General features: G+C 40.3%; 1 long non-coding RNA gene across 2 annotated transcripts in view; it reads left to right on the plus strand.

Moving 5' to 3' along the window:
• The first annotated feature begins 1,519 nt into the window (after positions 1–1,519).
• The window catches only part of LOC138738930 (uncharacterized), a 44,390-nt gene continuing 19,191 nt past the window's right edge, over positions 1,520–26,718 (plus strand). Inside the window, exons 1-3 of one of the 2 annotated variants that reach the window (XR_011341872.1) lie at positions 1,520–1,739; positions 11,499–11,761; positions 23,329–23,480. This is a non-coding gene — a long non-coding RNA (uncharacterized lncRNA). Of the gene's footprint in view, positions 1,740–11,498; positions 11,762–23,328; positions 23,481–26,718 lie in introns of those variants that run through there. The other variant, XR_011341871.1, reaches the window with a different exon arrangement.

A 26,718-nucleotide genomic window follows, 5' to 3' on the forward strand; every position in this document is an offset into this window, starting at 1 on the left:
TTCCAGCCACATACTCCGTTACTCCAGGCGTGCCGATTGCAAGTTAGTCATCAGTAGTATTGTAAAATGTCTTCAAATTTGTAAAATTGCTCAGGGCCCTCTTGCTTAATATTATTAGTTGTGATGTAACTTTGTCGTACAATTGTTTGTCACTTGTCAAAGTTACGAGTAAAGGTCAGGATGCTGGAATGCATTAGTAAACTCCTCCAGGCAGTGGCTGATTAATTTTAGTAAGGCCCCCCCTGGCCCATGGCCCCCACCCCCTCCATCCAACGTTGTGACTGTGGTAAAACACAGAAATGCTGGAGGAACTCAGTTGACCTCATAGGAGGTAAAGATACCGTGAAGAAGGCCTCGGGCCCAAAACGTTGGTAATACATCGTTACCTCCTTCAGATGCTGCGAGACCTGCTAAATTTATCTAGCATCATGATTTTTACAGCTATATTTACAAACATGAGTCCGGCTTCTCCCCTTTGTTCTGCTGAGATTTCATTCAAAACAATTTATACATTACACGCTTTCTACAAATGTCGCACGAATAATAACAGACCAAATATCCCTGCAGTGAAGGAATGAATTAGGCTTTCATTTATTAATGAAACTTGATTATGCAAAATCACAGTATAACAATGATTAAAAATGTAGACATATTAAAGATCAAACAATTGCTACCACCTTTGGTTGTATTATTTGAAGAGAAATCACTGATTTAGTTTAATATGATATAAATCCAAGAATTAGTTTAATATGCAACCATTTTTTTGCTGACCCTGCCAACTTCAACGAAGTGTTAAAGCGGTGGGCCTGTCGTTTCCCTATCCCACTGGGCAGGGAGAGGTCACCGTACCATTCAGGCCTAGTGGGCAACAGCAGAAACTTGGCATGGCCCTGGGTGCAGACACTGGGAGGAAGGGCGGATAGTGGAGCTGGTTGATGAGTTGATTTCGGAGTTAAGATTGGAAATGTTAAACCAACAATAGAAAGATTAAAAAGTTTGAACTGCAGAATCCAAATTGGATTATTGATTTCCTGACTGCAACCTTTGAAGAGTCAGAAAGAGTCAGATATAGACTAATAAACAAATTTAAACCAAACAAGCTGAGAAATCATGAACAAGAACGAAACAATTAATCAGAGATAAGAAAGAAACTTTCCCACAAACTGTGTTAGCAGGTGAATAACCTTCAAATGATTATGGAAGTTGCTGCCTTGGTTTCCTTCTGCTTCTGGTAGTTGACTCCAAAGATTTATTAGGGTGTCAAGCTGGCCCTTGATGCCAGGATGATGTTGGCAGACCCTTCTCCAGCATACATGTACTACAGCTCTCTGGCATTGTTCTCCTCTTGCGGTTGCTGCCGTTGGAGACCCACCTGTGCAGCCTCTCAGCAATCAGGATGCACTTGGCACACATGCAATCCCTCCAGCAGCAGAAGCGCTTGTGATCCTTGAGTGCCGAGACTATGCCGTGGTTGCGACAACAGGCGCATTTGGGGGTTTGGGGGTCATGATCAGCAGTGGCTCGGAGCTACAGGACAGGAGACAGACCTCAGACTCACTTTTTCATTGTTCATGCCCACTCATTGTGACGTGCGATGGTTGGTGATGTAATAATGTCCTCATGGAGATGATAAACACAAGCTCGCAGGGAGTCGTGTGACGGTGGTGATGTAATAATGTCCTCATGGAGTTGACAAACACAGGGTCGCAGGGAGTCGTGGCTGCAGCCTGCGGTACGAAGTAAGTTCCTAAAAACATTTCTTACTTACTTCTAAATGTTTATTTGTTTGGATCCTAATTTAGAAATTGACAGTTGGGCTTTTAGGCCTCCGCCTACTCAACCTAATGGTTACTCTGCCATTGCCTCCTGGGAGTTTTCGCTTTTCTACCGGAGGGATAATTCTTTAGCTAACAGGAAAGCACAACCACTGGACACTTTGCTGTGATTGTCTGGACATGGGTGGCAAATGACAACCACAGGAAGGCGCCAGGGCCTAGCTTTCTGAACTCACTGGGAAGAAAGGTCATGTTTTATTTTAATTTTCTGGTTGGGACCAGACATAATTCAGTGGAGCCAGCCACCTGCTCCTCCTGAATTAAGAGTGGTGAAAACTATTTTAAGGACTGAGTACTGAATTAAACTGGTTTTACATTTCATTCAGGAGTTCAGTGTTAAGATAATTGGATAAGAACCACACAGATATATTTACAGTAGTTACAAACATAGTACATGCTAGTGGAGAACATTAGCTAAAACAGAAATAACTTCCAGTAAGTGAACAGGAAGCTAAGGATGTGTTTGTACAACTTCCATGCAGCAACTAACCTGTCTATTTAGCAATAAATGTAGAGGTTCTACTTCAGGTGCATGAGATAATGGGGAGAACACATTTGGAATCCAGAGAGCAGTACTGGCTTTCTTATTCAAGAAATGATATTAATATTTAGGAAATAGCAGAAGGATTTACTGGATCAATGTTTGGATTGGGTGGGTTGGCATGAAAGGAGAATTTGGAGAAGCTGGACATGGATACATAAGAATTGAGAAGGAGAGAGGACTTGATATATACATGATGCTCAGTGGATTTGACAAGCTGGTTATATAAAGGATGTTTCTTGTGGGAGAATGTTTCTTGTGGGGGAGCAGGGGGAATGTTCGAGTTTTAATTTAAGTAAGGTGAACATCTTTCAGGGTTCCCTTGCCTTTGGAACTCTCCTCCTCCAACAGCAGTTAAAACAGGATATTTGATCACTTTTCAGTGTGAGGGATGAAATACTTGTGGTACAAGAGGCTGAAAGGTTGCCAGAGACAGATGGGAACCTGAAGTACAGCTAACAATCAGGGCAGCCATGATCTCACTCCAAGGCAGAGCAAGCTTGAGGATACGCATGGCTTATTTTTGCTTCCAACTCATCTGTTGAAATGGTTTGGGATTGTGGTGATGGGTGTGGTGGCTGCAAAATGATTCATTGATGAGGCAAGTTCCCAGTTACACTTCCAGCTAGCTCCCCCCATTGATTAAAGAAAACTGTAGTCTAATCTAAAAAAAATGTTCTGTGTTGCATGGTTAAACTGGAGTAAGTATGTGAATTTCATCCTTAAATGCTTCAACATTAAATTCCTGGGCAGAAGATAGCAAGCTGCCAGTCACAAGTTTGCATCAGCCTTTCATGGAAGAGGTAAAATGCTGAAGCTAAGATATTCCATTTTTGGTGATAATGCAAACTTCCTGGCTCCCGCTGTCTATGGTTAAAACTGAATTTCAAGTTATTCCTTCCACAAAGGAAGGATGGGGTTCAAAGCAAGTGTTTGAGAAAAATGTGCTACTGAAAACAAAATACCAGTGATATTACAATTATCCAGGTTTAAAACAGATCTTATCAGGTTAAAGTGCCGAGTTCGTTTAGCAACTGAAAATTGTTACCATTTTAAGAAATTTTCTCCACTTAAGAGTGTGGTTTGAATTTAAAGATAAACGCAATTTATTTAAATGCCTACAATGTTGTTGCCATTACAGAGATTTGGGTTTAGGTTTTTTAAAAGGAATAAGATGGGAGGTGGGAGCAGTGTTACTGGTCAGGGATAATATTTCGGCTGTAGAAATGGAGGATGGTGCAGAGTGAATGTCTACTGGGTCGCATGGGTGAAAGTCAGAAATAGGAAAGGAGCAATCACTGTAGTGGTACTAGTCTGTCGCCCACAAATAGCCCTCGGGACTCCAAGGAACAGATAAGTCGGCAGATTTTGGAATGGAGCATAAATTACAGAGTTGTTGTTATGGGAGACTTCAACTTCCCTAATGTTGACTGGGAGTTCCTGGCTGTAAGAGGGATAATTTTTCAGGTGTGTTCAAGGAGGATTCCTGACGAGAGGAGGGGTCATACTGGATCGAGTACTGGGTAATGAACCTGGTCGGATGGCAGACTTCTCAGTGGGGGAGCATTTCAGTGATAGTGACCACAAACCCCTGAGCTATAGCATCAGTATGAACAAGGATAAACACAGACAAAATAGGAAAATGTTCAGTTGGGGAAGGGTTAATTATGATGGGATGAGGCAGGAACTGGGGAGAGTAAATTGGAAACAGATGTTCATGGGAGAAAGCACAGAAATAATGTGGAGGATGTTTAGGGACCACTTGCGCCATATTCAGGATAGGTTTGTTCCACGAGGCAACTGAGGAAAAAGGAAACATATATTAGATTTGGGAATTCGGTGGTAGGAAGGGCTCATGAGAATTGTATGATACCCAGGAAGGAATTTAAGAAAGGACATTGGAGAGCTCAAAGGGAACATGAGAATGCCTTTGCAAGTAGGATTAAGGAAAACAACAAGGTGTTTTATGAGTATGTGGAGAACAGAGGATGACAAGAATGAAGGTGGGCCTGCTTAAGGACAAAGGAGGCAACATGTGTCTGATGGTAGAGGAGGTTGGGGTGGTCCCAAATGAATACTTTACTTCAGTATTCTCAAGAGAAAAGGACCTTGATCAGGACAAGGTCAGACTGGAACAGGTTGTCCCAGGTTGCGATGGGAAGGGAGGGAAGAGATTACTGGGGTATTGGCTATGATTTTTGAGTCCTTCTTGGCCACAGGGAGGTGTTGAAGGATTGGATAATGGCAAATGTGGTCTCTTGTTTAAGAAATAACAATCAGCATGACTTTGTGAAGCCTAAATGAAGTTTTGTGAAGAGGTAGCAAAAGAAATTGATGGAGATAGGTCAATAGATGTGGGCTACATGGATTTTAGTAAGGCATTTGGTAAGGTCCCCCATAAGAGACTTGTTCAGAAAGTCATGAGGCATGGGATTCATAGGACCTTGGCTGTAGGTCTTTAAAAATTGGCTTGCATGTCAAAAGCAGAGAGCATCAGTGGAAATAAATTATTCTGCCTGGAAGTTGGAGTTCTGCTCTTTGCGATTTTTAGAAATGGCCTAGATGAAGAAGTGGAAGAATGGGTCAATAAGTTTGCGGATGATACAAAGATTGGAAGAGTTGTGCATAGCACTCAAGGTTGTCATAAGTTACAAAAGGATATCGTCAGGATCTAGAGCTGGGCAGAAAAGTGGCAGATAGTGTTCAATCCAGATAAGTGTGAGGTGATGTATTTTGGAAGGACAAACTAGAAGGCTGAGTACAGGGTTAATGGTTGGATACTTAACAGTGTCAAGGAACAGAAAGACCTTGGGGTTCAAATCCATACAGCTCTTAAGGTGGCCACACAGATTAATAGGATAGCTAAGAAGGCCTATGGATGCTGGGCCTTCAAGTGTAGCGAGGTCATGTTGCAACTCTACAAATCTCTTGAAAGACCACTCTTTGTGTATTGTGTTCAGTTCTGGTCACCTCATTATAGGAAGGATATAGAAACTACGCACTGGATTGAAAAATAAGTCTTATGAGGCAACGTTAACAGAACTGGGGCTTTTCTCTTTGGACTGTAGAAGGTTGGGAGGAGACAATAAAGATCTGTTTCCCAGGGCAGGAACAGCAAACACCAGGGACATGTGTACAAAGTTAAGGGAGGGAAGTTTAGAGGAGTCATCAGGGGTAAAAAAAATTTACACAGTGAGCTTTGGGTGCTTGGAATGCCAGGGATGGTGGTGGAGGCTGAAACATTAGGTGCATTTAAGAGAATCTGAGACAGGCACATGGATGAATTAAAGTAGAGGTTTCTGAAGTAGCAAGAGTTTAATATTTTATTTGGGAGGAATATATAGGTCAGCACAACATTGAGGGCTGAAGGGCCTGGACTGTCTATCTTATATGTTCATCATGAGTAGATATTGGGTTGTATTAGCATCCTTCTTATGTTAGTGATCCTTCAATGTAAAGCTTAAAAGGAATGCCATTATCCTGAACAATGTTCCTTGTCATGTGAGAGAGAATATTTATTTTGAATTATAGTCACATTAATGTGCAAAATTACCATAAGAGCTAAAGGCGCTGACTATTATTTTTGCTTCTCCCCACCACATTTCCCATAGCATTGGTGATGAAATTGAATGCTTAGGGTCAGCAATGTCAGCACGTCACCTATTTGTCCCAGGATAACTTGTGCCCCTTTCATTTTGGGTTAATCGGCATGCAGGCATTGTCAGACACTGCGGTTGATACTACCTACCTAGGTAGGACTGTATTATTCCCGGTGTCTGATGATGCCTGGATGCTGATTAAAATGCTTTCACCCTGGACCCGTAACTGGTAGATAGGCTGCTAATTACTGGGACAAGGTGCCAGTGTGAAAGGAGCTAATAACACACACTGATTATTGAGACAATTTCCCATTCAATCTAGCAGCATTACGCTTTAAGTTTTAGGATATTTTATTTATCAGTATCTCCGTTATATTGCTCTGAGCAGATTTAAGTGTACATAAGTGCTCAGTTCATTGAAAACTGTTTAGTTTCATGGTATTTCTTTGTAAACAGATCTTCCCTCAGGTGAGACAGGCTGGAATTCCAAATAAAATACCAATTAAAAATTTTGTTGGCTTGAGTGTTCATGCTTTTCTGGCTGCCTATTGAAAGTTGATACAAATAGTTGAGTGTGATCTACTTGAATTTCCGTGTATATACTGTACACCAAGATCCCCTTTGGAGGTTCATTTCAGAAACAACTGAAATGGTTCACTTTCCTCTTGCTGTAAATTATTCTCATTCTTTGTGACAAGAAACTGTCCGTTTATTCAAAACATTGCACTCAAGTCGCGGGCTAATTTGTTAGAACAGGACTAATTATTGAAGGGTGCTCCAAATGAATTGTGATGTTTTTACCCGTGTTCTGCAGAATTCAGGTCAAAGCGTTTTGCATATTTGTTCAGAATTACACCACTGATAGGCTGTTTGATTCTCATTTGTGCTTCAAGGGCAAAATTTCCAGGCAGCCTCCTGTCTTGAAACAGGGCATCACAGGAGACTGAGCACACAATTCAAAACACTGGGAGGTTGGTCGAAAAAAGTAATGAATTACTCCAGAAAGTTCTTCCAAGGCTTTGCGATAAAGTTAAAAAAAAAGTTTGACTTTTATCATATCAGGGAACTAAAGAGTTTTAAAAAATTGTTGAAATAGTGCCACTTTTGAAGAATGGGCTGAGGGGGAGCGGTCGCTCCCCATGGTCCCCCTCGAGCCACGCCACTGCTCAAATGGTTTGGAGCTCTGATTGCTTCCAGCAGTTGAGCGCTGAACGTCAAAGAGTGCACCTGGGTGCAATAAACTGGCAAACCACTTGGAATCCTCCTACATTACACAGTGGATGTGTGAATTCCAAAGCGTTAACGAACTTCCCCTTTTCAACTTGCAGAGACAGGGGCGGGCCTGAAAATCTTCAAAGACTGCTTGACCTTGCTATATTTTCTCTGTTGATGTTCCTTCACCCCATTCTGGAGGTGCAATTCAGTCTGATAATATTTCTTCTCTCTTTCTCACTCCAGTCATTTTAATCAAAATAGAACTGCGTTAGTCAATCACCCAGTTGGATTTGTTTCCATAGAACAAGATGTTGGCTGTTGTCAGGCTCCTGTGTTATTCAGTGGTGATTGTTTCCAGCATTTCTTTCGCTGCACGTAGTAAATGCTTCCATCTTCATGGGCAGAACCCGTGAATTAGTTCAGTTTGATATCCCTAACTGAAGAGTGATTTTACATGAAACCGAGGCCTTGTGTGTTAACGTATTCTTGATTAGTAGTTTGCATTTACTTACAGTACTGCTTTAAATCATTGTTTTAACCAACTTCCAGACTTAAAATTGTGGTCTATGCTACGGTGATCAACAGAACATAAAGCTGGGAGAATGGCCTCATTGAATGGTAGACGATTACATAGTTAACGATTACATAGTCATTATTTTAGGGAGGTTTCTTACGCTTCAATTTAAAGAACATGTGTATTTTCCATTTAAACAACACTGTATCCTGTGCCTAGTTGCTCTTTAGTGATGAAGTAAATTTCAAATGATAAGAATGCCAACAATACAGAACATGTAATGAGTTCATTGTGTGAAGCATAAATAATACTCAGGGCAAATCAACTTCATGATGGAAGCTTACACTTTTAAAAATTCCAAATAACGTAACAATGTGTGAAACAAACCAGATTAATTCATTCACAATGACAAGAATATAAAAGCCAATATATAATGCTGAAGCCCCATAAGGTGTTAGTCAGGCCATAGTTGGTCAATGTGTGAGGAGAATTTGTATTCACTGGAGTTTAGAACGATGAGGGGGTATTTCATTGAAGCAAACCAAATATTGAAAGGGCTAGATAGAGTGGACATGGAGAAGAAATTTGCAGGAGTGGGAGAGAGCACAGTCTCAGAATAAAAGATGTCCCTTTAGAACAAAATTAAGGAGAAATTTCTTCAGCCAGGGAGTTGTGAATCTGGAATTCATTGCCACAGGCAGTTGGAGTTTTAAAGTGGAGGTTGACAGGTTCTTGATTGGTAACGGGATCTAAAGCTATGGGAAAAGACAGGAAATTGGGGTGGAAGGGAAGGATACATCAACAATGATTTCAATAGGCTGAGTGGCTTAATTCTGCTCTTATCTCATGGTCTTAATGTAACCAGTGGAGACTGGATTAAACTGCAACATAATTAAGCAAATTGTGCAAGATTTCTTCAAACACTTTTTGTTTTTTTTTTGAACTGTTGCCATCACTGACAAGGCCAGTGTGATAACCCATCCGAAATTGTTCTTGAGAACATGATGGTGAGCTGTCATTTTGACTTGCTGTAGTCCAGGTGAAAATGCACCTCCGGTACTGTTGAGGAAGAAATTCAAGGAGATCAACACAGTGATGGTGAATTTTTGGAGATGCACTTCCTGCAGGATAGGATGATTTTCAACTCTGAGGTGCACCTCCAGGTGATGGGCATTCCGATTTTCTTGTCCTCTTTGGTTCCATGGGGAACAGGCTGAGGATATGACAGCAGAACATCTTGATTGACCTGATCCTAACAGTGAATGCATTTATATTTTGTAATTCAAATTAGTTTTGCAATTGATTCATTGTGATTATTTTTTTTTTGCAAAGGAAAACCTGTTAATTTAAGATTTTTCCTTAGAATTAGCAGACACAACTGATGTTCATTTGGCAGTTACATTTACATTTTTAGTTCTCATATTTGAAAGTGGAAGTAATAATTTGGCTTGCAAATAAACCTTTGTCCCTTTGTCAGTTCTTTTTCCAAGTTACCTGAATGAAATTGGTCAAAATAATCACTGAATGTGGACCAAAAGCTGATGACTTGGTGAAGAGATATTCTGGCTGATCTGATCAGCGATGAAGGGGAAATTGAGCCAACATAACTTATTTTGAATACCAGTGGGATGATTTCACTGTGGGATGACCACTCCACTGAATTTTAGATCTCTGGTGTATCACAGCAGCATCACTTGACCTTATCATCCACATGCAAGGAGGGAAAATTGATGGATGAGATGTCCTAAATACCAACTTTCTTGATAAAGAAAAGCCTTTATCTAATGCAAATCAAAAATGAGATGTAATAGGAGGGTTAAGAATTTATTCTGTTGCACTGAAATGATTTGGCCTACAGATTCCCTGATGAAAACAACATACTGTTGGCCCTAGAGTTGTGCCAATTATGCTGAGGACAGAATATTAAGATTCTTTCTATATAATCATCACCATGTATTTAAAAGAATCAAAATCTGATGGTGATAGCAGCAATGGAGTGTCAGGATTGGGAGAGTTATCCAGGCTTCCACAATCCTGAACATCATAGCTATAGATGATCCAGAGGGAAGTCATCTTGAACATGTCCACCAAAAATGGAGCAACTTGGGTTCCTCCCATTTTGTTCCTCTGGGTCAAATGCCTATTCAAGTCTCTTCATCCAGATACCTTTTAAGTGTAATGATATTTTTCTGTCTTCTCCCCAAATGGGTGGTGTCAGTTCCAAACCTGCACTCCTCCCTCACTCAGTTAATTATTCCCATCATTACTGAGGGTGTGATTGGGCTTGAAAGAATGCAGAAAAGCTTCACATGGATGTTGTCTGCACCAAAAGGCATGAGTTACGAGGAGAGATTAGATTGGATGAAACTGGTTTTCCTTTGAGCAAAGGAAGCTGAGGGGATAACCTTGCAGGGGTTTTTCAAATTATCGAGGATGTAGATAGGGTTGATGTTCTTTTCCCAGGGCAGAGGTTTAAGATCAGACAAGAAGATTTAAAAAGATTTGAAGGGCAAGTTTTCACCATTACAATGGTTTTTAATAAAAATTATTTTGCCTGGATAGGAAAGGTTTAGAGAGATGTGGGGCAAACCCAGGTTGTTGCAATTAGCTCAGACAAGCCCATTAGCTAGCATGGACAAGTTGAGCCAAAGAGCCTGTCTCCATGCTGCATAACTCAACCAATTTGTAGATGAACAGAAGAATAATTCTTGAATCAAAGGGCAGAGGTTCAAGGTAAGAGGATTTAGGAGCGATCTGTGCAACATTTTCACTTAGTGGGTGGCCGTATCTGGAAGCAGATGCCAGACAATGCTGTAGGAGTAGGTATATTTATAACATTCAAAAATATTTGGATAGGAAGGACTTGGAAGAATGTGGACCAAAAGCTGACAAGTGGGACTAGTCCAGCATGCCTACTTGGTCAGCTTGGATGAGACAGTCGTTCTCAACTTTTTTCTTTGCACTCACGTCCACTTTAAGTATTCCCTATGCCATAGGTGCTCTGTGATTAGTAAGGGATTACTTCAGGTGGTATGAGGGTGGAAAGAAAAAGTTTGGAAACCACTGTTTTAATTGTACATGATTGACTCGTTATGTGCACGGTTTCATAACTCCAAAGGAAATGGGCCAATGACAATTTTTCCTCAAGCAAAATATTTCAGTAACAATTGGGTCTGGAGCAGTGGTTCTCAACCTTCCCTTCCCACTCACATCCCACCTTAAGCAATCCTTTACTAATGATACATTACCGATGGCATAGATATTACTTGAAGTGGGATGTGAGTGGCAAGAGAAAGGTTGAGAAGCACTGGTGCAAGATCGCCCTATGTTTAGAATCAGTAGAAATGCAGGCAGGAACTGGACATTTCATTCTCAAGAGACGTGAAAATAATTATCTGCAAATCTCCCAAATCCCTTTGTGTGCAAAATCTCTGATTAACCTCTGGGTGCTGCATAAAGATGAGGATCATGTGCTTCTTCATCTTTGGCTTATCCTCCCTGCCACCCACAAATTTGGTTGCATGTGCCCATCATCCCTCCCTTCCACCCTTCTACCTTCCCCCTCCCCTCTCCCCACCTGGCCCAACCTGCCTTATGTTTTCCTTGCCTGTTTCCATCTTCACCCACCAGCTTCTAGACTCCTTCCCCTCCCCCACTTTCCTCTCCTCCACCTGGTTCCATCTGCCTATAATCCTCCACCACACCTGATCTAATCTTAATACCTTCCTGTCTCACCCCTGGTTCTCATCCATTTGTAATGGCTATCCTCCTCTGAATGTTCTCTCCTGATGCAGGCCCTTGAATGAAAATGTCAGCCATCCATTTGCCTCCATAGACGCTGCCTGATGCAGTCAGTCACTGGAATGCATGTGTACCCAGCTGATGGCTCTCTTCCTCGTGACTTCGTAGAGATGCCTGTGTACTGAACATCCTCCATACTGGCTTACCCTGGTGACAGTTTTTTCTTCGCTGGATGTATTGCCTTCAAGAGGACATGCAACTCCCAGTGGCAAATCTCAACCATGCCATTTCTATGAAGAGTTAATGCATGTCTAAGGTATGGTCAGCTCCAAACTTGTTGCAGTGGGTATCGAGGGGGCTCAGGAGTGTGGATTGGTCCCAGCACAGCTGGGATTGCTCATTGGACCCAGAGCCCATACAACGTAAGCCGCGTCACAGATATGTCTCCTGTGCCATTTCGTGATGCACCAAGTCATTTATTATATAGCCTGCTCCTGCACACTATACTTCCTTGCCCTCAGCTTCCTTCTGGACATGCCCTGACAGTCCTTTTTGCCACCCAGAGCTGAGGGAGGACCCTAATAAAGATCTTTTTACAAGGGAAATCACCCTGTCACATTGCAGACTTGGGGTGGAACGTACCATGTTAGAGATTTTTAAGTCGATTTACTGAAAGTCTGACTGCCTATCATTTCTGTGGCCGGGAGGAGACTGTGTACCATGTAAATATAGTTGTCAGAGGTTCCTGCCTTTATTTGAATATTTGAAGGGGCTGTTCCTCAAGTTCTGCCCACATTTCAGGCCCATGGTCCTTATCTTCAGTGATTAGTGAGGGCGGAGGGTAGGTTGCTCATGGAATTTCCTTGTCAGTTTGCTCCAGGGCATGGCCAAGTTGGCCATTCTTGGGTCCAGGCAGTGGGCAATTAAGCATTTGTATGGGCTGACTGCCTACCCATCTTCCAGGGTTATGTCCATTCCCACGTGTCCCTGGAGAAGGAGCAGATGGTGTTCATGGGTACAATGGGGGATTTCCTGGATGGGCTGGTGCCACAGGAGTTACACTGTGTTCTGGATGGTGATGATTGCATTATAATTCAAATGTAATTAGTGTGTAACTGAAATATCTAATATTGTATTAACGTAATTTCTTTAATTTTTGTTCCTTCTACTCATGGGGTTGTCATGTTGTACACTGGAGGAAGTGATTAACAAAAACATTCAGGCTAAATTCTATTATTGTAGCGAGTGGTGCAGTGAATAAAGCATAAAAAATGTTGTCTGTGAGCTGAACCAACTGTTTAATGCAATCTTCACAGGAGTTTAAATAATTACAGTTGGTGCGCTATTACAATCATCTGATTTGCAAAGTCACGCACCTCCCAGAATTCTTTGTGCCCCCTCCCCCGGCCACCGGGAACTCCTGATCCTGCGGGGGCTGCAGGTTTGATAATGAAGTGTTGTGGTTCACCACACTATTCTGATTTTTGCTTCATTATTAACATGAATATTAAAATAAAAGAGAAGTGAGGACAATTTTTACCATGATTGGCAAATACTCCATGATGAATGAACTCGCATGCATGAATGTTTCATTTTCATTCACTCCCTCTACTACTGGCACATAAAGGAGTGCATCATGAGCAAAGGCATTGCAGTAACTTACTAAGATGACTATAGCCACATCTCCCAGATCCCTTGAACGCAAGGGCAGAAAGCTTATGGAGGCACCATCCCCTGCAAACTGCCCTCCAAGATGTATCTCACATTGGGCATCACTGCTGAACTGCCTACCCATGGAAATGACTTCACCAGGAGGATGGCAGTGAGTCAAGAAGGTGCCTTCTTACCACCTTCTCAAAGGTTGTGAGGGTAGACAAAAAAGGCTCACATTGGGAAAAAAATGCTTCATCTCATAAAATAAAATTCATATTGCACTGTAGGTGTAGTGTGACAGAGTATGTTTTTGGGAGATCAATTGGGAAAGGTTTATTAGATTAGGTCACATACAAACACTTTAAAACAGATCTTATTTGAAATACTGGAGCTTTGTTAATGCTAGACATATCAGTTCCACAGCTTTTGCAAGAGCTTTGGAGAGTGCTCAAGAGACTTCACTAATGTTGTTTACAAAAAGGCAACAAATGAAAGATCTTGTCGGAGCCTCAAATTGTCTGGAGGGCTGTTCTAAGAAGCTCATGTGGTTTTGCAAGCAGAGAAAGTCAAACAGGCTTTCTGTTAGAGAGACACAGAGATCACTTCTACAGTGTTACAGTCAGCAACAGCAGCTGGGACTGGAACAGGACAAGCTTGTGGAAAGCCCCATTTGGAAGACGGGTTGTGAGTGCTTAGTTTAACCTGGTCAAAGCCCTTGTGGTTCATGCAAGAGGAGAGGACTGGCTGTCTAATGTATCACTTGGAATAAGTGAAACAAAAAGGAACTCTGTGATGACCTGAAAGAAAGAGGTTACCATCTGGAAAACCTGATGGGGCAAGTTTCGTCAGCAAGACACTGGAGTGGCTGATTAAAAAGGAATCAGTTGTGGATGTCCTGGAACAACAAATCTCTATCTGAAAACCAACATGGACCTTCCTGAATGGTAACCATTTACCTTTCAAGTACCAAAGCCTGGTGAACTTTATAAATGTTAAATTCTGTGCACAGTGTAAGAATTTCCTGCTACCTGTGAACATGAAGGAATGAGAAATGAGATTGGACTGTGAAGCAAATAGCTTTTCTGAACTTACACACACATTACATACATGTGTGCTTAGAATTAGATGGGGGGTTAAGTTAGGTTAGTTAAGTCAATTGTGATAAGTTAAAGTGTGATCCTGTTTTCATGTTTAAAGATAATTAAAAAGCAACTTTTGTTTAAGTAATCATTTGTCTTGGTGAATATCTATTGCTAGTTTAATTATCATTGTGATCTTATGGTTAAATGTGACGGGACATGATTTCTTCAACTCAGTCATTTTAGTTAAAAAGGTTCACATTGCAGTAGTTTTTTAGGCAAAACTAGTAAATTGAGAATGAAACAACTCCAGGTATCTGCATAAACACTTTGGGAACAATACTTTCTGAGAGGCTTCTCATGTTACCTTCAATTTTCATCACAGGATTATAGGATATGGTTTCAGAACAAAATCTTCGCTGTGCTCAGAGTAATTGATAACACACATCTGGAAACTTGGAGTTAAGTAGTTCTGTAAAATATATTTTTTAAGTACTTGTAACAACAGGAAGGGATCTACAGATATTAACAAAACACCAGCTGGGATTTTTAAAATACCTTTACATGATGTGGACAGGGCTGGCAAAGTCAATGTTTGTTACCCATCTACAGGGTCACACAAGAAGCTGGGGTTGGGGTGGGGGGGTGGGGGGGGGGAAATTGCTCAAGCAAATTTGGAAACACAGTATTAGGGATGTGTGTTCTCTCATAATGTGGACAGTCAAATGTTCTGGGCATGACCTGAGCTGCCACTAATTGTCTTCATAAAATTGAGATGAGTTGCTGCCTTAAACTGCTGCAATTCTTCTGCTCGTGGAACTCTCTGCACTTTTTTGATGGTGATTCTTCAGGATTTAGACTTTAGCGACAATGAAAAACAGCAACAAATTTCCAAATGTGTGTGGTGTGCGACTGTAAAGGGAGTTTGCTGATGGTGGCATTCCTACACACCCGCCTCCTTTCATCTGTCTTGATTGTTTTTGGGGATGTTCTCAGAGCATCTTTGGTGAGTGAATTTTTGACCCTAGTCTAATGCTGGAGAGATGGAATGTTCAGACTGGTGGGTGCAATATTAATAGAGTTCTGTTGTCCCTGCTTATTGGAGATGCCTAAACAATCTGTCGGAGGTTGGAAACACTTTGCACATTTAAATCAGAACAAAAATTCAATTAATCCAAAATTTGCTGCACAATTGAAGCCAGTTTTCTGGCAGATGCAAACAGTGGCTTGTAAGTTACTCCCAAAATGTGAAATCATATAAACTGTTCTGACAATTCTGGATACAGCATGACGCTTTCCCAAAAGCCAAGGGAACTTTCAAGCTTCATGAGGTGATGAGGTTTGGATTTAATCTTGAAGCTGGAATACATCTGTGCTCCACTGTCAATGTTTCAGATCTGCAGCACAGCAATCACATTAACATTTAGCGAATTAAATGCTGAAGATAATCTTTGCTATGGAGAAATCAATGGTGTACTGTCTGAGACACAGTAAAATGTGCTGTCATTTCAAGGAATTCATTGTGTGGAATGCAACATTTGAAACAATATAAAATGTTTACTTTGGTGTGCAATTCAGAAAGATAGCACCTTTCATCCCAAATGTAAATTGTCAAACAATTAGCTTTGATAGCATGTACATGGAAGTCATTGTAATATAAACACATTTTAATTGCATTGCCATGGTAACTTTGTCAATGAGAAATCCCGTTTTGCAATCACATTTAAAATTCTGCATATGTGTTTGAATCTTTTAAAGCAGGTTGAACAATGAAGGCCATCTGCGTTTATGGCGTTGAATATCAGAGATGCAGATGGTGGGAGGGTACATGCTGCTGTTTTTTATTCCCGGTTTCATTTGCATTGGAATATTCTTGCTTGTCAGATGGAAAATGCGTGTAATTTAATGGAAAGTTTTCTCCATGAAATCTAATCAAACTTATTAGGCAAAAAATAAATTGTCCATTGTTGCATGTTCTTCAAAACACTAAATAAGTGTGGGTCGACCATTGTGAAATGGTGTCATAATATGAAAATGTTCCATGATCGCCTTTCCACTGTGAGTATTCTTCTGTAGGATATTCAAGCCACTTGGATCTGCAAATTGAAATCGTGCAAGCCTAATTTGAGACAATTGAATATTATCAGATAGATTTTATTGATGTCATGAGGATATTGCTCAGTCCTTCTGCTGTTAAATGGAGCATGACTGGATTATTTAAGATAGCTCAGGTCTTGCGTGAAAGAAGAAGCTTATTTTCACTGCTAAGGCATTTTGTATCACTTTTAGGAGTGGGCATTATACCTCAACATTTCCTCATTTAATCTCAGTACTGACCAAATCTTATTCATGGTGCAGCTGAGCCTTCAAAACTCTAATTTCCAAGCAGAGCAGCAACAGGCAATTAGAGCCTAGTAAATTTATGGCCTGCATTTGATGTTAAAGTTGTTAGTACCTGGCCATGGATTAAAACAAGGCACAAAAAGTGAAGCACCAAACTGAAGCAGGTACATCCTCATTTCTAACTTGGCTGAGCCACATACTGAGTGATGGAAACTGGTTTGTCTTCTCATCACACAATGTTGGATCAATGTGAAGCTGATCAAGGAGGACACAGAAAGGATGATGACCACAGATGTTCTCCCAGCTCCTGTGGTAGCTCAAAGGCTGACTGTGATTTTTTTTTGAAATAGTATGTGTGGAGAAGGAAATCAATGACAATAGTTGCTTGAGTTAGGGTAAAAATGAGGGACATTTCAGGGGATGTGTGAAACAGATTGAGATGATTTGAGATTTTCAGGATACTGGTTTGAAGATGGGGTGGGCTTTTCATTGCATTTGGGCTAGTGCCTTGCTTGGTTGCTTCAATACTCTGTTGGGGGTGTTTAAAACTAAAATGACAGGATCATGTGGACGTAAAATAAGCTGAAATAAATTTTTGAAAAAAATAGTTAGCATAGTGGTTAGTGCAATGTCTTTGCAGCACCAGCAATTGGGACCTGGGTTCAATTTAAGAAGTTGTCTGTAAGGAATTTGCACATTCTCCTTGTGACTGCGCGGGTTTTCCTCCAGGAGCTCCGGTTTCCACCCACATTTCAAATGTACTGGGGGTGCAGGTTAATTGGGTCTAAATTGGGCGGCACAGACTCGTGGACTGAAATGGCCTGTTACTTTTCTGTATGTCTAAATTTTAAAAAATTTAAAGGGATGAGAAAGAACAAAGGTTTTATTTTTAAAAAAGCAGAATGTATTAAAAAGTTAAGCATGGAAAATAAACAACAAAACCAGAACATTTTAAATTTTTTGGACTTGAGGGGGATAATATTTAGCTGCAAAGGAAATGCGTCTCATGTTTTGGAGAGCAGAAATTAAGCCATATTTCTGGAGCACCGATCCAGAGATCCCACCATTTTAACTGGGAATTTCAATTCAAGAAATTAATGAAATCTGGCAATTAAAAATAAATACCGCCTCAATAACAGTAACCATGAAATGACTAGTTTGGCAGTAAAAGCTCATCTCATTCATTCACATAATTCAGGGAAACAAATTCACAGCGCTCACATGATCTAGCCCAGATGTGACTCGAATCCAACCAAGGTACTTAACTCTTAACAGCTTGAGACTCAATTATGATTAGGCCATAAATGTTGGTATTTTAAGTACAACCACAGAATCTCGATGAATATATGATATTGATGAGAAACATCCTTCAAATATTTCGATACTCAATATGGCATTGTGTAACTTGTGGTGGGTAAGCTAACTCAGCACAGACCATGCATCAATTCTGGGATCTTCTGGGCTTTATGATTTGATTTCAGCACTTTAATTTTCACCGTCTTTTTGACTTACCCACCCATTAAGCTTTCCTGGGAGCCCATTTGATGATTCAATTTATGAAGCTCCTCATGATCTCTGCACAAATCAAATCCCAGTACAGTTTATTTCTATCACAGTTCAAGCACAAGGGTCTCGTATTTCTTTTCTGTACCAATTGCTGAAGCCATTGATTTAATTTTCTTTGTTGGTCAACTGTAGTATGAAATTTCATTCATATTAAGGAGATGGAAGGTGTTGATCCTAGCAATCTGGCTTTCATTCAGCCACAAAACATTGTCTTGTTTAATAAAGCATCAATTTATTGTTGGTGCAAAGTCATGCCAATATTAGTGCCTGCAGATTTCACAGTAAAACATTGTAGCAGTGTCTGATTGGATAGTGATGGGAATCGACCAAGAGGTTTCAGGGAGGGAAAATTAGGAAAATAAATTGAATAAACCGTGAAACACATGGTAGAAATGTTCACAAAATTGAACAGAAAATCTTAGAAAAAAATATGATTCCACATTCAAAAATCAGTATTACAATGCCAAAACACCCAAAATATAGAAATATGAGAAGAAAATTGAAAGCAAAATGAGATTTATTTTCATTCTTGTTTGACTAAAAGGACTCCATTAGTCGAAGAATGCCACCAGAAATGATTCATCATTTCTAGACCGTGTGAGGTGCTGCAAAAACAATTTCTTTCGATTGCAAGGAGCAAATTTTACAAGCCATTGCAAATACAAGAGTCCTTGTACACAACCAGAAAACTTGAGACATCCTGATCATGCTGTGTCCAAAGAGTTCTTGGCATAAACCTCACCAACACCTTTATTTATTTTTGAGGGTGGGGTGAGAAAACAGTAAGAGAATTAATGATCAAACTGTCTGTCAGTTTATGGGACCTGAACATCATTGATATTGAGGGAAAGTACAATGAATCCAGTCAGACTCAGAAGATGAGTTCTAACATCAGCTTTGTGCAGAGTGAGCTAAGTTTACGTGGGTGTGTGAAAAAGATAAACATTCATGCATGAACCACATATTCATCAATACACTTAATATCCCACAATACTGATTCCTTTCTTAAACACAGTGATGGAGACTTCACAGCCCTCTGGGGAAGAAAATTACAAAGACTCAATGTTGTCTCAGTGAACTAACAATCTTTTGATTGGTCTTGAGACTGTACCCACTGCTTCCAAACACAACTGCAAGGAATGTTACAATGTTTATGTTTCAATTAATTTAGAAATTATGCTGCAAGTCCAAAATACCTAGGATCAGAGTATTTAACCTCTCTTCATAGACAAAACCACCCATTTCAGCAATCAATCTTGGCCAGAAATTCATTGGATTTTCTTTGTTGCAATCTAATGAAGGGAGGTGTTTTATTCCAAGTGAAGTCTCATAAAGTCCAAATCTTCCAGATCTTCTGAAATGTCTGAGATCTTCCAGTCCAGATCTTCCACAAACATGGCTTCCCCTCCACCATCATCAACTCAGCCCTCAGCTACATCTCCTTCATTTCCCACTCATCTCTCTGGCTCCCTCTGCATCCAGATGCAACAAACATAAAATCCCCTCATCCTCACATACCACCCCACCAGCTTCCGCATCCAACACATTATCCTCCTGAATTTCCAGCACTTACAACAGGATCTCACTACCAGACACATCTTCCCCTCTCCTCCCCTCTCTACCTTCTATAGGGACTGCTCCCTCCGTGACTCCATTGTGTGCACTTATCCCTCCTCACCAATCGCCCCTGGGACTGTCTTCTGTGGCCACAGAAGGTGGCACACTTGTGGCCACAGAAGGTGGCACACTTGTGCCCACACCTCCTCCCTCACCATAGTCAAGGGCCCCAAACAGGCTTTTAAGTGAAGGATCACTTCACTTGTGTATCTGCAGGACTGATTTAATGCATCCAGTGCTCCCTTTGTGGCCTTCTTTACATTGGAGAGACTGGGTGCAGATTGGGAGATCGCTTTACTGTGCACCTTTGCTTTGTGCACACCAGTGACAGAGACCTCTCAGTAGCCATTTCAGTTCTGTGTCACACTTGCACACACATGTCTGTCGCAGCAAGACCACCCACAAATTGGAGTAACAACACCTTTGGGCACACTCCAGCCAGATGACATTAAACATTGACTTTTCTGGTTTCTGCTAATCTGCTCTCCTCTTTCTCCTCCTTCCTTCCCTTCACCTTTCCAATTCTCCTCCCCTTCCCTCTTTATTCACTGAGCCTTCCCTCCTCCCTCCCTTGATTGCTGTTGACCCCTTCCTCCATTCTCCACCTAATACCTATTGCCTTTGTGACCACACCTTCCCTCATACTCTTTTGTTCGGACACCTGCTGACATTTTTCCATACTTTGATGAAGGGCTCAGGCCCAAAACATTGGTTAAATATTTTTACCCTTGCTATATAAAGGACACTGTTTGACCTGCTGAGTTTCTCCAGCTTTGTGTTTTTACTTTAACCACGGTGTCTGCAGATTTTTGTGTTTTACCTCTTAAAGTCCCTATTTGATGTTGGTGAGACATCTTCACTCTTGTACTCAATTACCAATATACCATTTGCATTCTCATTTCGAATTACATTCTCACGTTATCTTTCAATGATGCATGTCCAAGAACATCCACGTCCCTCTGAACACCAACCTTTCAAAGTCTCTCACTGTTTAAAAAAATACACTTTTCAATTTTGTTTGCCAGAGTGGAAGATTTTGCATTTTAACAGATTATATTCCTTGATCCTTTCTCAATCATCTCAGACGGTCTTTGTTCCCTTGAAGCCTCTCTTTCATCCTCTCAAACCCCATAATGCCATCTCACTTTTTATCACCAGCAAACTTGGATATATTACACTTGGCCCCCTCATCCAAATCTTTGATATAAATTGCAAACCCAGTATCAATCTTCATGGCACCCCACTATTTGCAGCCTTGTATCTCACAATGATTCCATTCTCTTTTTTTTTCCATTGGTAAACCCATCCACAATATCATAATACACATGCTCCTCTTGCGTACGGTGGTTCGACATGATTTTTCAAAGTTAGGATAGCGATACGTGTAGATATGCAGTACAATACTCTCTCCCGATGCTGGGCGATGGCAATGAGCCGCAGCATCTACTTAACCATGTTTGCCGTCTCTGTAGCAATCACGCTAACAAGTGAAAATAGCCAATACTGTGTTGAAAACATTTTTTATTGTATTTTCGCATCCCATCATGCCCTCTAAATACCCATGTGTGTCTCCTGCTTTGTTTTTGATAAAATGTGCCCTGCTGTAGGCTGTGGTAAGTGGTCTGAGCACATTTAAGGTAGGCCAGCCCAGGGTTAGCCCAGGCTGGGCTAGCCTAAGCTGAATAAATATTCTTTCAGTATTCAAGAAATTGCATGAGATAGTCAACACTTTATAAAATTAGCTTTGTTTGGGATACATTTGCCCATCTGAGATAAGTGATCTGAGCACATTTCAGGCTAGGCTAGGGTATGATGTTTGGTTTGTGTGGTATTCTTTTTATTTTGACTTAGGATTTTTCCATTTATTGGAACGTAACCTCCATCAAAGGTTGAGGAGCATCTGTTTCTCACAGCTAATTCCATGTTTTGTTTAATTGCCTCTTTTTTCCACTATTTTTTCAAAGGACTTTTGATTATTCAAATGTAATATGTCCATGAGTTCAACCTTAACTTTTTTATTCACAACATCAAAATTCCTAGAAATTAGTCCAAAACAATTTCCTTTTCATAAATCCACACGTCCAATCCCATATTTTCTCCATATCCTGCTTCCATTTCCTTCTTAACAGATTACAGCTGCCTCAGTGATATAATGGAACCAGAGTAATTTTTTTGCGAATCTTTTCCTTTTCATATACCCACAGAGGCCTTTACAGTTTTTTTTTAAAAATGTGTTTCTGATTAACATTTTCTCATATTCCCTTAACATAGCATAGTACACTTTTGTTGACTTAAAATCAAAATTGGACCATTTTTTCCAATTGGGATTTTGTGCTTTTCAAATGTTCAAAGTTGATATCAAAATACCTGGTGCAGGGAGAGAGTTCTTCTGCAAGCAGGCTAACAGGTTATCCCTAACATTCATAGGAGTACAATGAAAAGGATGACCAATTAGCACCAAGCAAGAGGAGCATGACAGCACAGTAATGGGATCATTCAAGAGCCTGATGGCTGTGGGGGGGGGGAAAAAAAACTTTATTTTAGCCTGTTGGTGCACGAATTCACCGTCCTCCCAGATGGGAGGAGAGAGAAGAGAGTGTGACCAGGGTAACATGGGTCTTCACTATTTTGGCTGCCTTTCTGAGGCAGCAGGATGGACAGATGGAGGGGAGAGAAGTTTTCATTATGTTCTGAACTGCATTCACCATCTTCCATAGCTTTTTATCTTGAGTCAAGCAGTTCCCATACAATGCTGGGATGCATTCAGCAAGTATGCCTTCAATGTGCACTTGTAGAAGTTGTTGAGGGACAAGGAGGACATACCGAACTTCCCTAGACTATGACAAAGTAGAGGTATTGATGTACTCTCTTGACTACTGAGTTCATGGACCAAGAACAGGTTATTCAGGATATTTATTCCTGAGAACTATCTATTCTTTTGGCTTCAGCACCATTAATGTGGACAGGGGTGCAGACCCTCTCCTAATGTCAATTATCAGCTCCTTTCCTTATTGATGCTGAGTGAGAGGTTGCTATCTTGGTACAATGCCACCATGCTTTGTTCCTGTATTGCGTCTCATTGTTATTTGATATCTGACCTATTACTGAGGTGTTATCGACAAATTTGAAGATGGAGTATTATGTCGTCCATCATCATTGATTATTCTGTCGAGCATCATTATGGTTAAACCACGTTTAATTATTTTCCAATTATTTAACTGTTGGCCATTGTTGGTCTATTCTCATATATTTTAACGTTGCTTCCAAATTTACCATTGCCATCTCACGCCACCCCTTTGGATCATATTTTAGGTTTAAGGCTGCTTTTGAATTGAACTAAATTGCTTTCATTGAGTTAAGGTGAGAGGCAGGAGATTTCGGGATCTTGGAGGAATTGCTTTGCAAGCAGAAAGTAGATCAAGTCTGGAAATGAAATGTCATAGAGAAAGAGGCAGGTACTGTAACAAAATATAATTATTGGCATCAGCATTTGAAATGCCTTGGCAGATTAAACTATGGGTTAAATCCTGGAAAATGGGATTCGTATAGATAAAAGTACTCGATGGCTGAAACAGTCTTGATGAATAAATGTTAAATACCATTTCATTGCCACTCTTCCCTGAAGGCTCCAGGATAACAAGATCATGCACATGATTTGGGAGGAATATAAAATCTGTGGAGAGATTCAAAGAGGACGTTGCTGTTATTACCAGGGTTGAACAGCTTTGGTTTGGGAGGAGACTGGAGTAACTGAAGCTCTGCAGTTCAATAAAGAGATAAGAGGAGATTTTCTCATGATCTTTGAAATTTGTGAAGGTGCAAAAAGGAAAATGTGGTAAAACTACTTCAACAAGTTGTGATGTCAATAACTTGAACACAAAAAGATTGAGTGGTGATATTTTTCTTTAAAAGAATGTTAAAGTATGACATACCTTCCAGGAAACTGAAACAATTGTCTATTTTAAAAGAATAGTGAATTATTTAAAGGAGAGAGAGAGAAATGAAGTGAAATGGATCACAACTTCAAATATCTAGCACAGGCATTTTGAATGGGATGGATTTGATCTGTGCTGGAACATTTTGTGATTCAGCAATGACTCAATTAATTTATCTTTTGCTCTCAATGGGGAGTCTCATTCAAACACTGCACAGTTTGATTAGCATTAAGATTTTATCACCTCTCCAGATTATGATTCCTTTTGAATGCGGTTCCACACAAGAGGGGAAAAAAAGCAAGAAAATCAATCTTTTGCTTTTTTAAAAGTCTTTAATGTACCTCCCGTTAGTATATAATCTCTTTGCATTCTCAATCTTTTCCAGATTGAAAGTATGTTAGTCAGCACCCATTTATTATTTTTTTGCTCCAGTGGGTAGTTTGGTTGTTTGTGTTGCACTGTTGACTGCTGTGTAATGAATCTTTTAATGCAAGTTTTCACAAATGGAAAAACCCTTCAACAACGTGAATAAACAACAATTTTATGGATATGGTGAGGAGTAACAAAACAAGTATCTGATTCATATTTTTAAGACAGAAAAAATACTTGCAGGAAAAGCTATTGTTGTTACTGCCTTTTATCATTACTTCATATCTGTAGAAGGCAGTAGATAAATTATATTGATATGAGATTCTTTAAGAATAAATGGCATAAATGGTAAGTATTTTATATATGTTTTTCTGAATTTTTCATTTTTCAAAATCTGAACTTTGTTGTTGTGAAGACCAACATTTATTGCCACCCCAAAAAAATCCCAAAAGTCAAGAATATTAATTATATATAACATAACATAACATAACAATTACAGCACGGAAACAGGCCATTAGGCCCTTCTAGTCCGCACCGAACCAAACACCCCTTTCTAGTCCCACCTCCCTGCACAATGCCCATAACCCTCCATCTTCTTCTCATCCATATACCTGTCCAACCTTTTCTTAAATAATACAATTGACTCCGCCGCCACTATTTCTCCCGGAAGATCATTCCACACAGCTACCACTCTCTGAGTAAAGAAGTTCCCCCTCATGTTACCTCTAAACCTCTGCCCCTTAATTCTTAACTCATGTCCTCTTGTTTTAAACTTTCCTCCTCTTAACGGAAATAGTCTATCCACATCCATTCTGTCTATCCCTTTCATAATCTTAAATACTTCTATCAAATCCCCTCTCAACCTTCTTCGCTCCAAAGAATAAAGACCCAATCTGTCCAATCTCTCCCCATACTCCAGATGCTTAAACCCAGGCAACATTCTGGTAAACCTTCTCTGCACTCTCTCCACTCTGTTTATATCCTTCCTATAAATATATATTTTTTTAAAACCTAGAATGCTTCAATTAAAAGTATTGAGCTAAACATAATTTTATCAAAATCTGCATAGCTGCCGTTCTCCATTGAAGTGAATGGTTCAGTGTTCCTGCATCAGTCTCTACTTTGCACAGGTTCAGTGGGCATGCTCTCTCACAAAAGTCAGAACAACAGTGCAAAATCTCTCTAGGGTCGAGCAGCCTGCAGATTTGGAAAAACTTGTCTCCTGCAGAAAAGGCCTTGGGCCGTAGACAGAGAAGGTGGAGGTCTCCACATGCACAGAGACTGTTTATTTTAAAATTTTTATATTTTTAATCTATTTTTAAATTTAGACAAACAGGCCATTTAGGCCTACGAGTCCGTGCCGGCAATTTACACCCCATTAACCTACAGCCCCAGTATGTTTTGAATAGTGGGAAGAAACTGGAGCCCCTGGGGAAAACCTCCACAGACATGGGGAGAACATTAAAACTCCTGACAGACAGTGTGGGATTCAAACCCCAGTCCCAATTGCTGGCGCTGTAAAGGCATTGTGCTAACCGCTATGCCAACCATGCCGCCCAATTTTTATGTCAATAAGAATTGCTTTCTCTGACTGACCCCTCATTGGGTACTCATTGGGGATATGATTTTGGAAAGGGAGAACAGACACTTCTTGTTCCCTTCCTTTCTGTACAAACCACTCATCAAAATGGAAATATTTTCTTGCTTTCATGACTTCAGTAAATGTCAAATTTTGAATGTATTTGTATTCCTTCATGATGAATGTTATTTTCACATTTTAGAAGCCCAAGCAGCTTGTTGTGAAGACAAAAATAAAATTTCAAGCATTCTCTGCAAGTTTAATGTATTAAATCATTCTGCATAATTTTGCCATTTGAGTCACCTGGACATTCTCCTCTTTCCCCCACTTCTGAGCCTCCTCTCAGCTTTTCCCATTTTGGATTTTCCTGTGGAGCATGAAGAACTTGATTGAAGAGGACTGGCAGACGAGGTGCTCCCAGGTCACGTCTAATTGCAGCATTTCATTAAATTGACAACGCACAGGTCAGTTCAGTTGACAATATTCCTTGACGTTCACTGGCAAGGGCATGCTCCTTGCCCCCAGCCTTTCCTGATTGTACAGCCAAGGTTTGGCAGCACTTTCAAAGTGGATTTTGCAATGTATTTCCTAATTGTCCTCTGTCATTCAGAATAAAAGAATAAGCAACGATAAAGTCTGCCGAGCTGTACTTGTAAGTACTGCCATCTGGCATTTATGTTGCTTATTTTCTTGGCAAGTTCAAAAGCAGCTGTTGGAAAGTGGGGCTGCACTAGTGCTGCACATGGAAAGCCCAGTTTCCATTGATTCCCATGAGGGTAATACCCCAATGTGGGACATGACTGAATATTTTCCTGTATGACAGGACAGTGTTTTCGCTTGTTGAGTTGTGGGAGCTTAGTCATGTAAAACAGTGGTTTAAATGTTACATTACAGTAAACTCTTTATATTAAATGCAAATCTCCTTTAAGTTTCTAAATTATGTTATTGTTTAACTTTGATATCTGAGAGGAAAGATTTTTTTTGTTTCATGTCTTCAAAGCAGCCAAAGCACAGGGAAAATGCAGAAATGGCAGAACCTGCTGTGAACAAACAGCTCAGTTAGCAAAGTGATTATCAGAGACCAAGGTAAACAGTTGAAGCACATGATTAAAAACATGAAAACTTGAACTGT

This window comes from Narcine bancroftii, chromosome 7 (assembly GCF_036971445.1).
Source record: "Narcine bancroftii isolate sNarBan1 chromosome 7, sNarBan1.hap1, whole genome shotgun sequence".
Classification (NCBI taxonomy): domain Eukaryota; kingdom Metazoa; phylum Chordata; class Chondrichthyes; order Torpediniformes; family Narcinidae; genus Narcine; species Narcine bancroftii.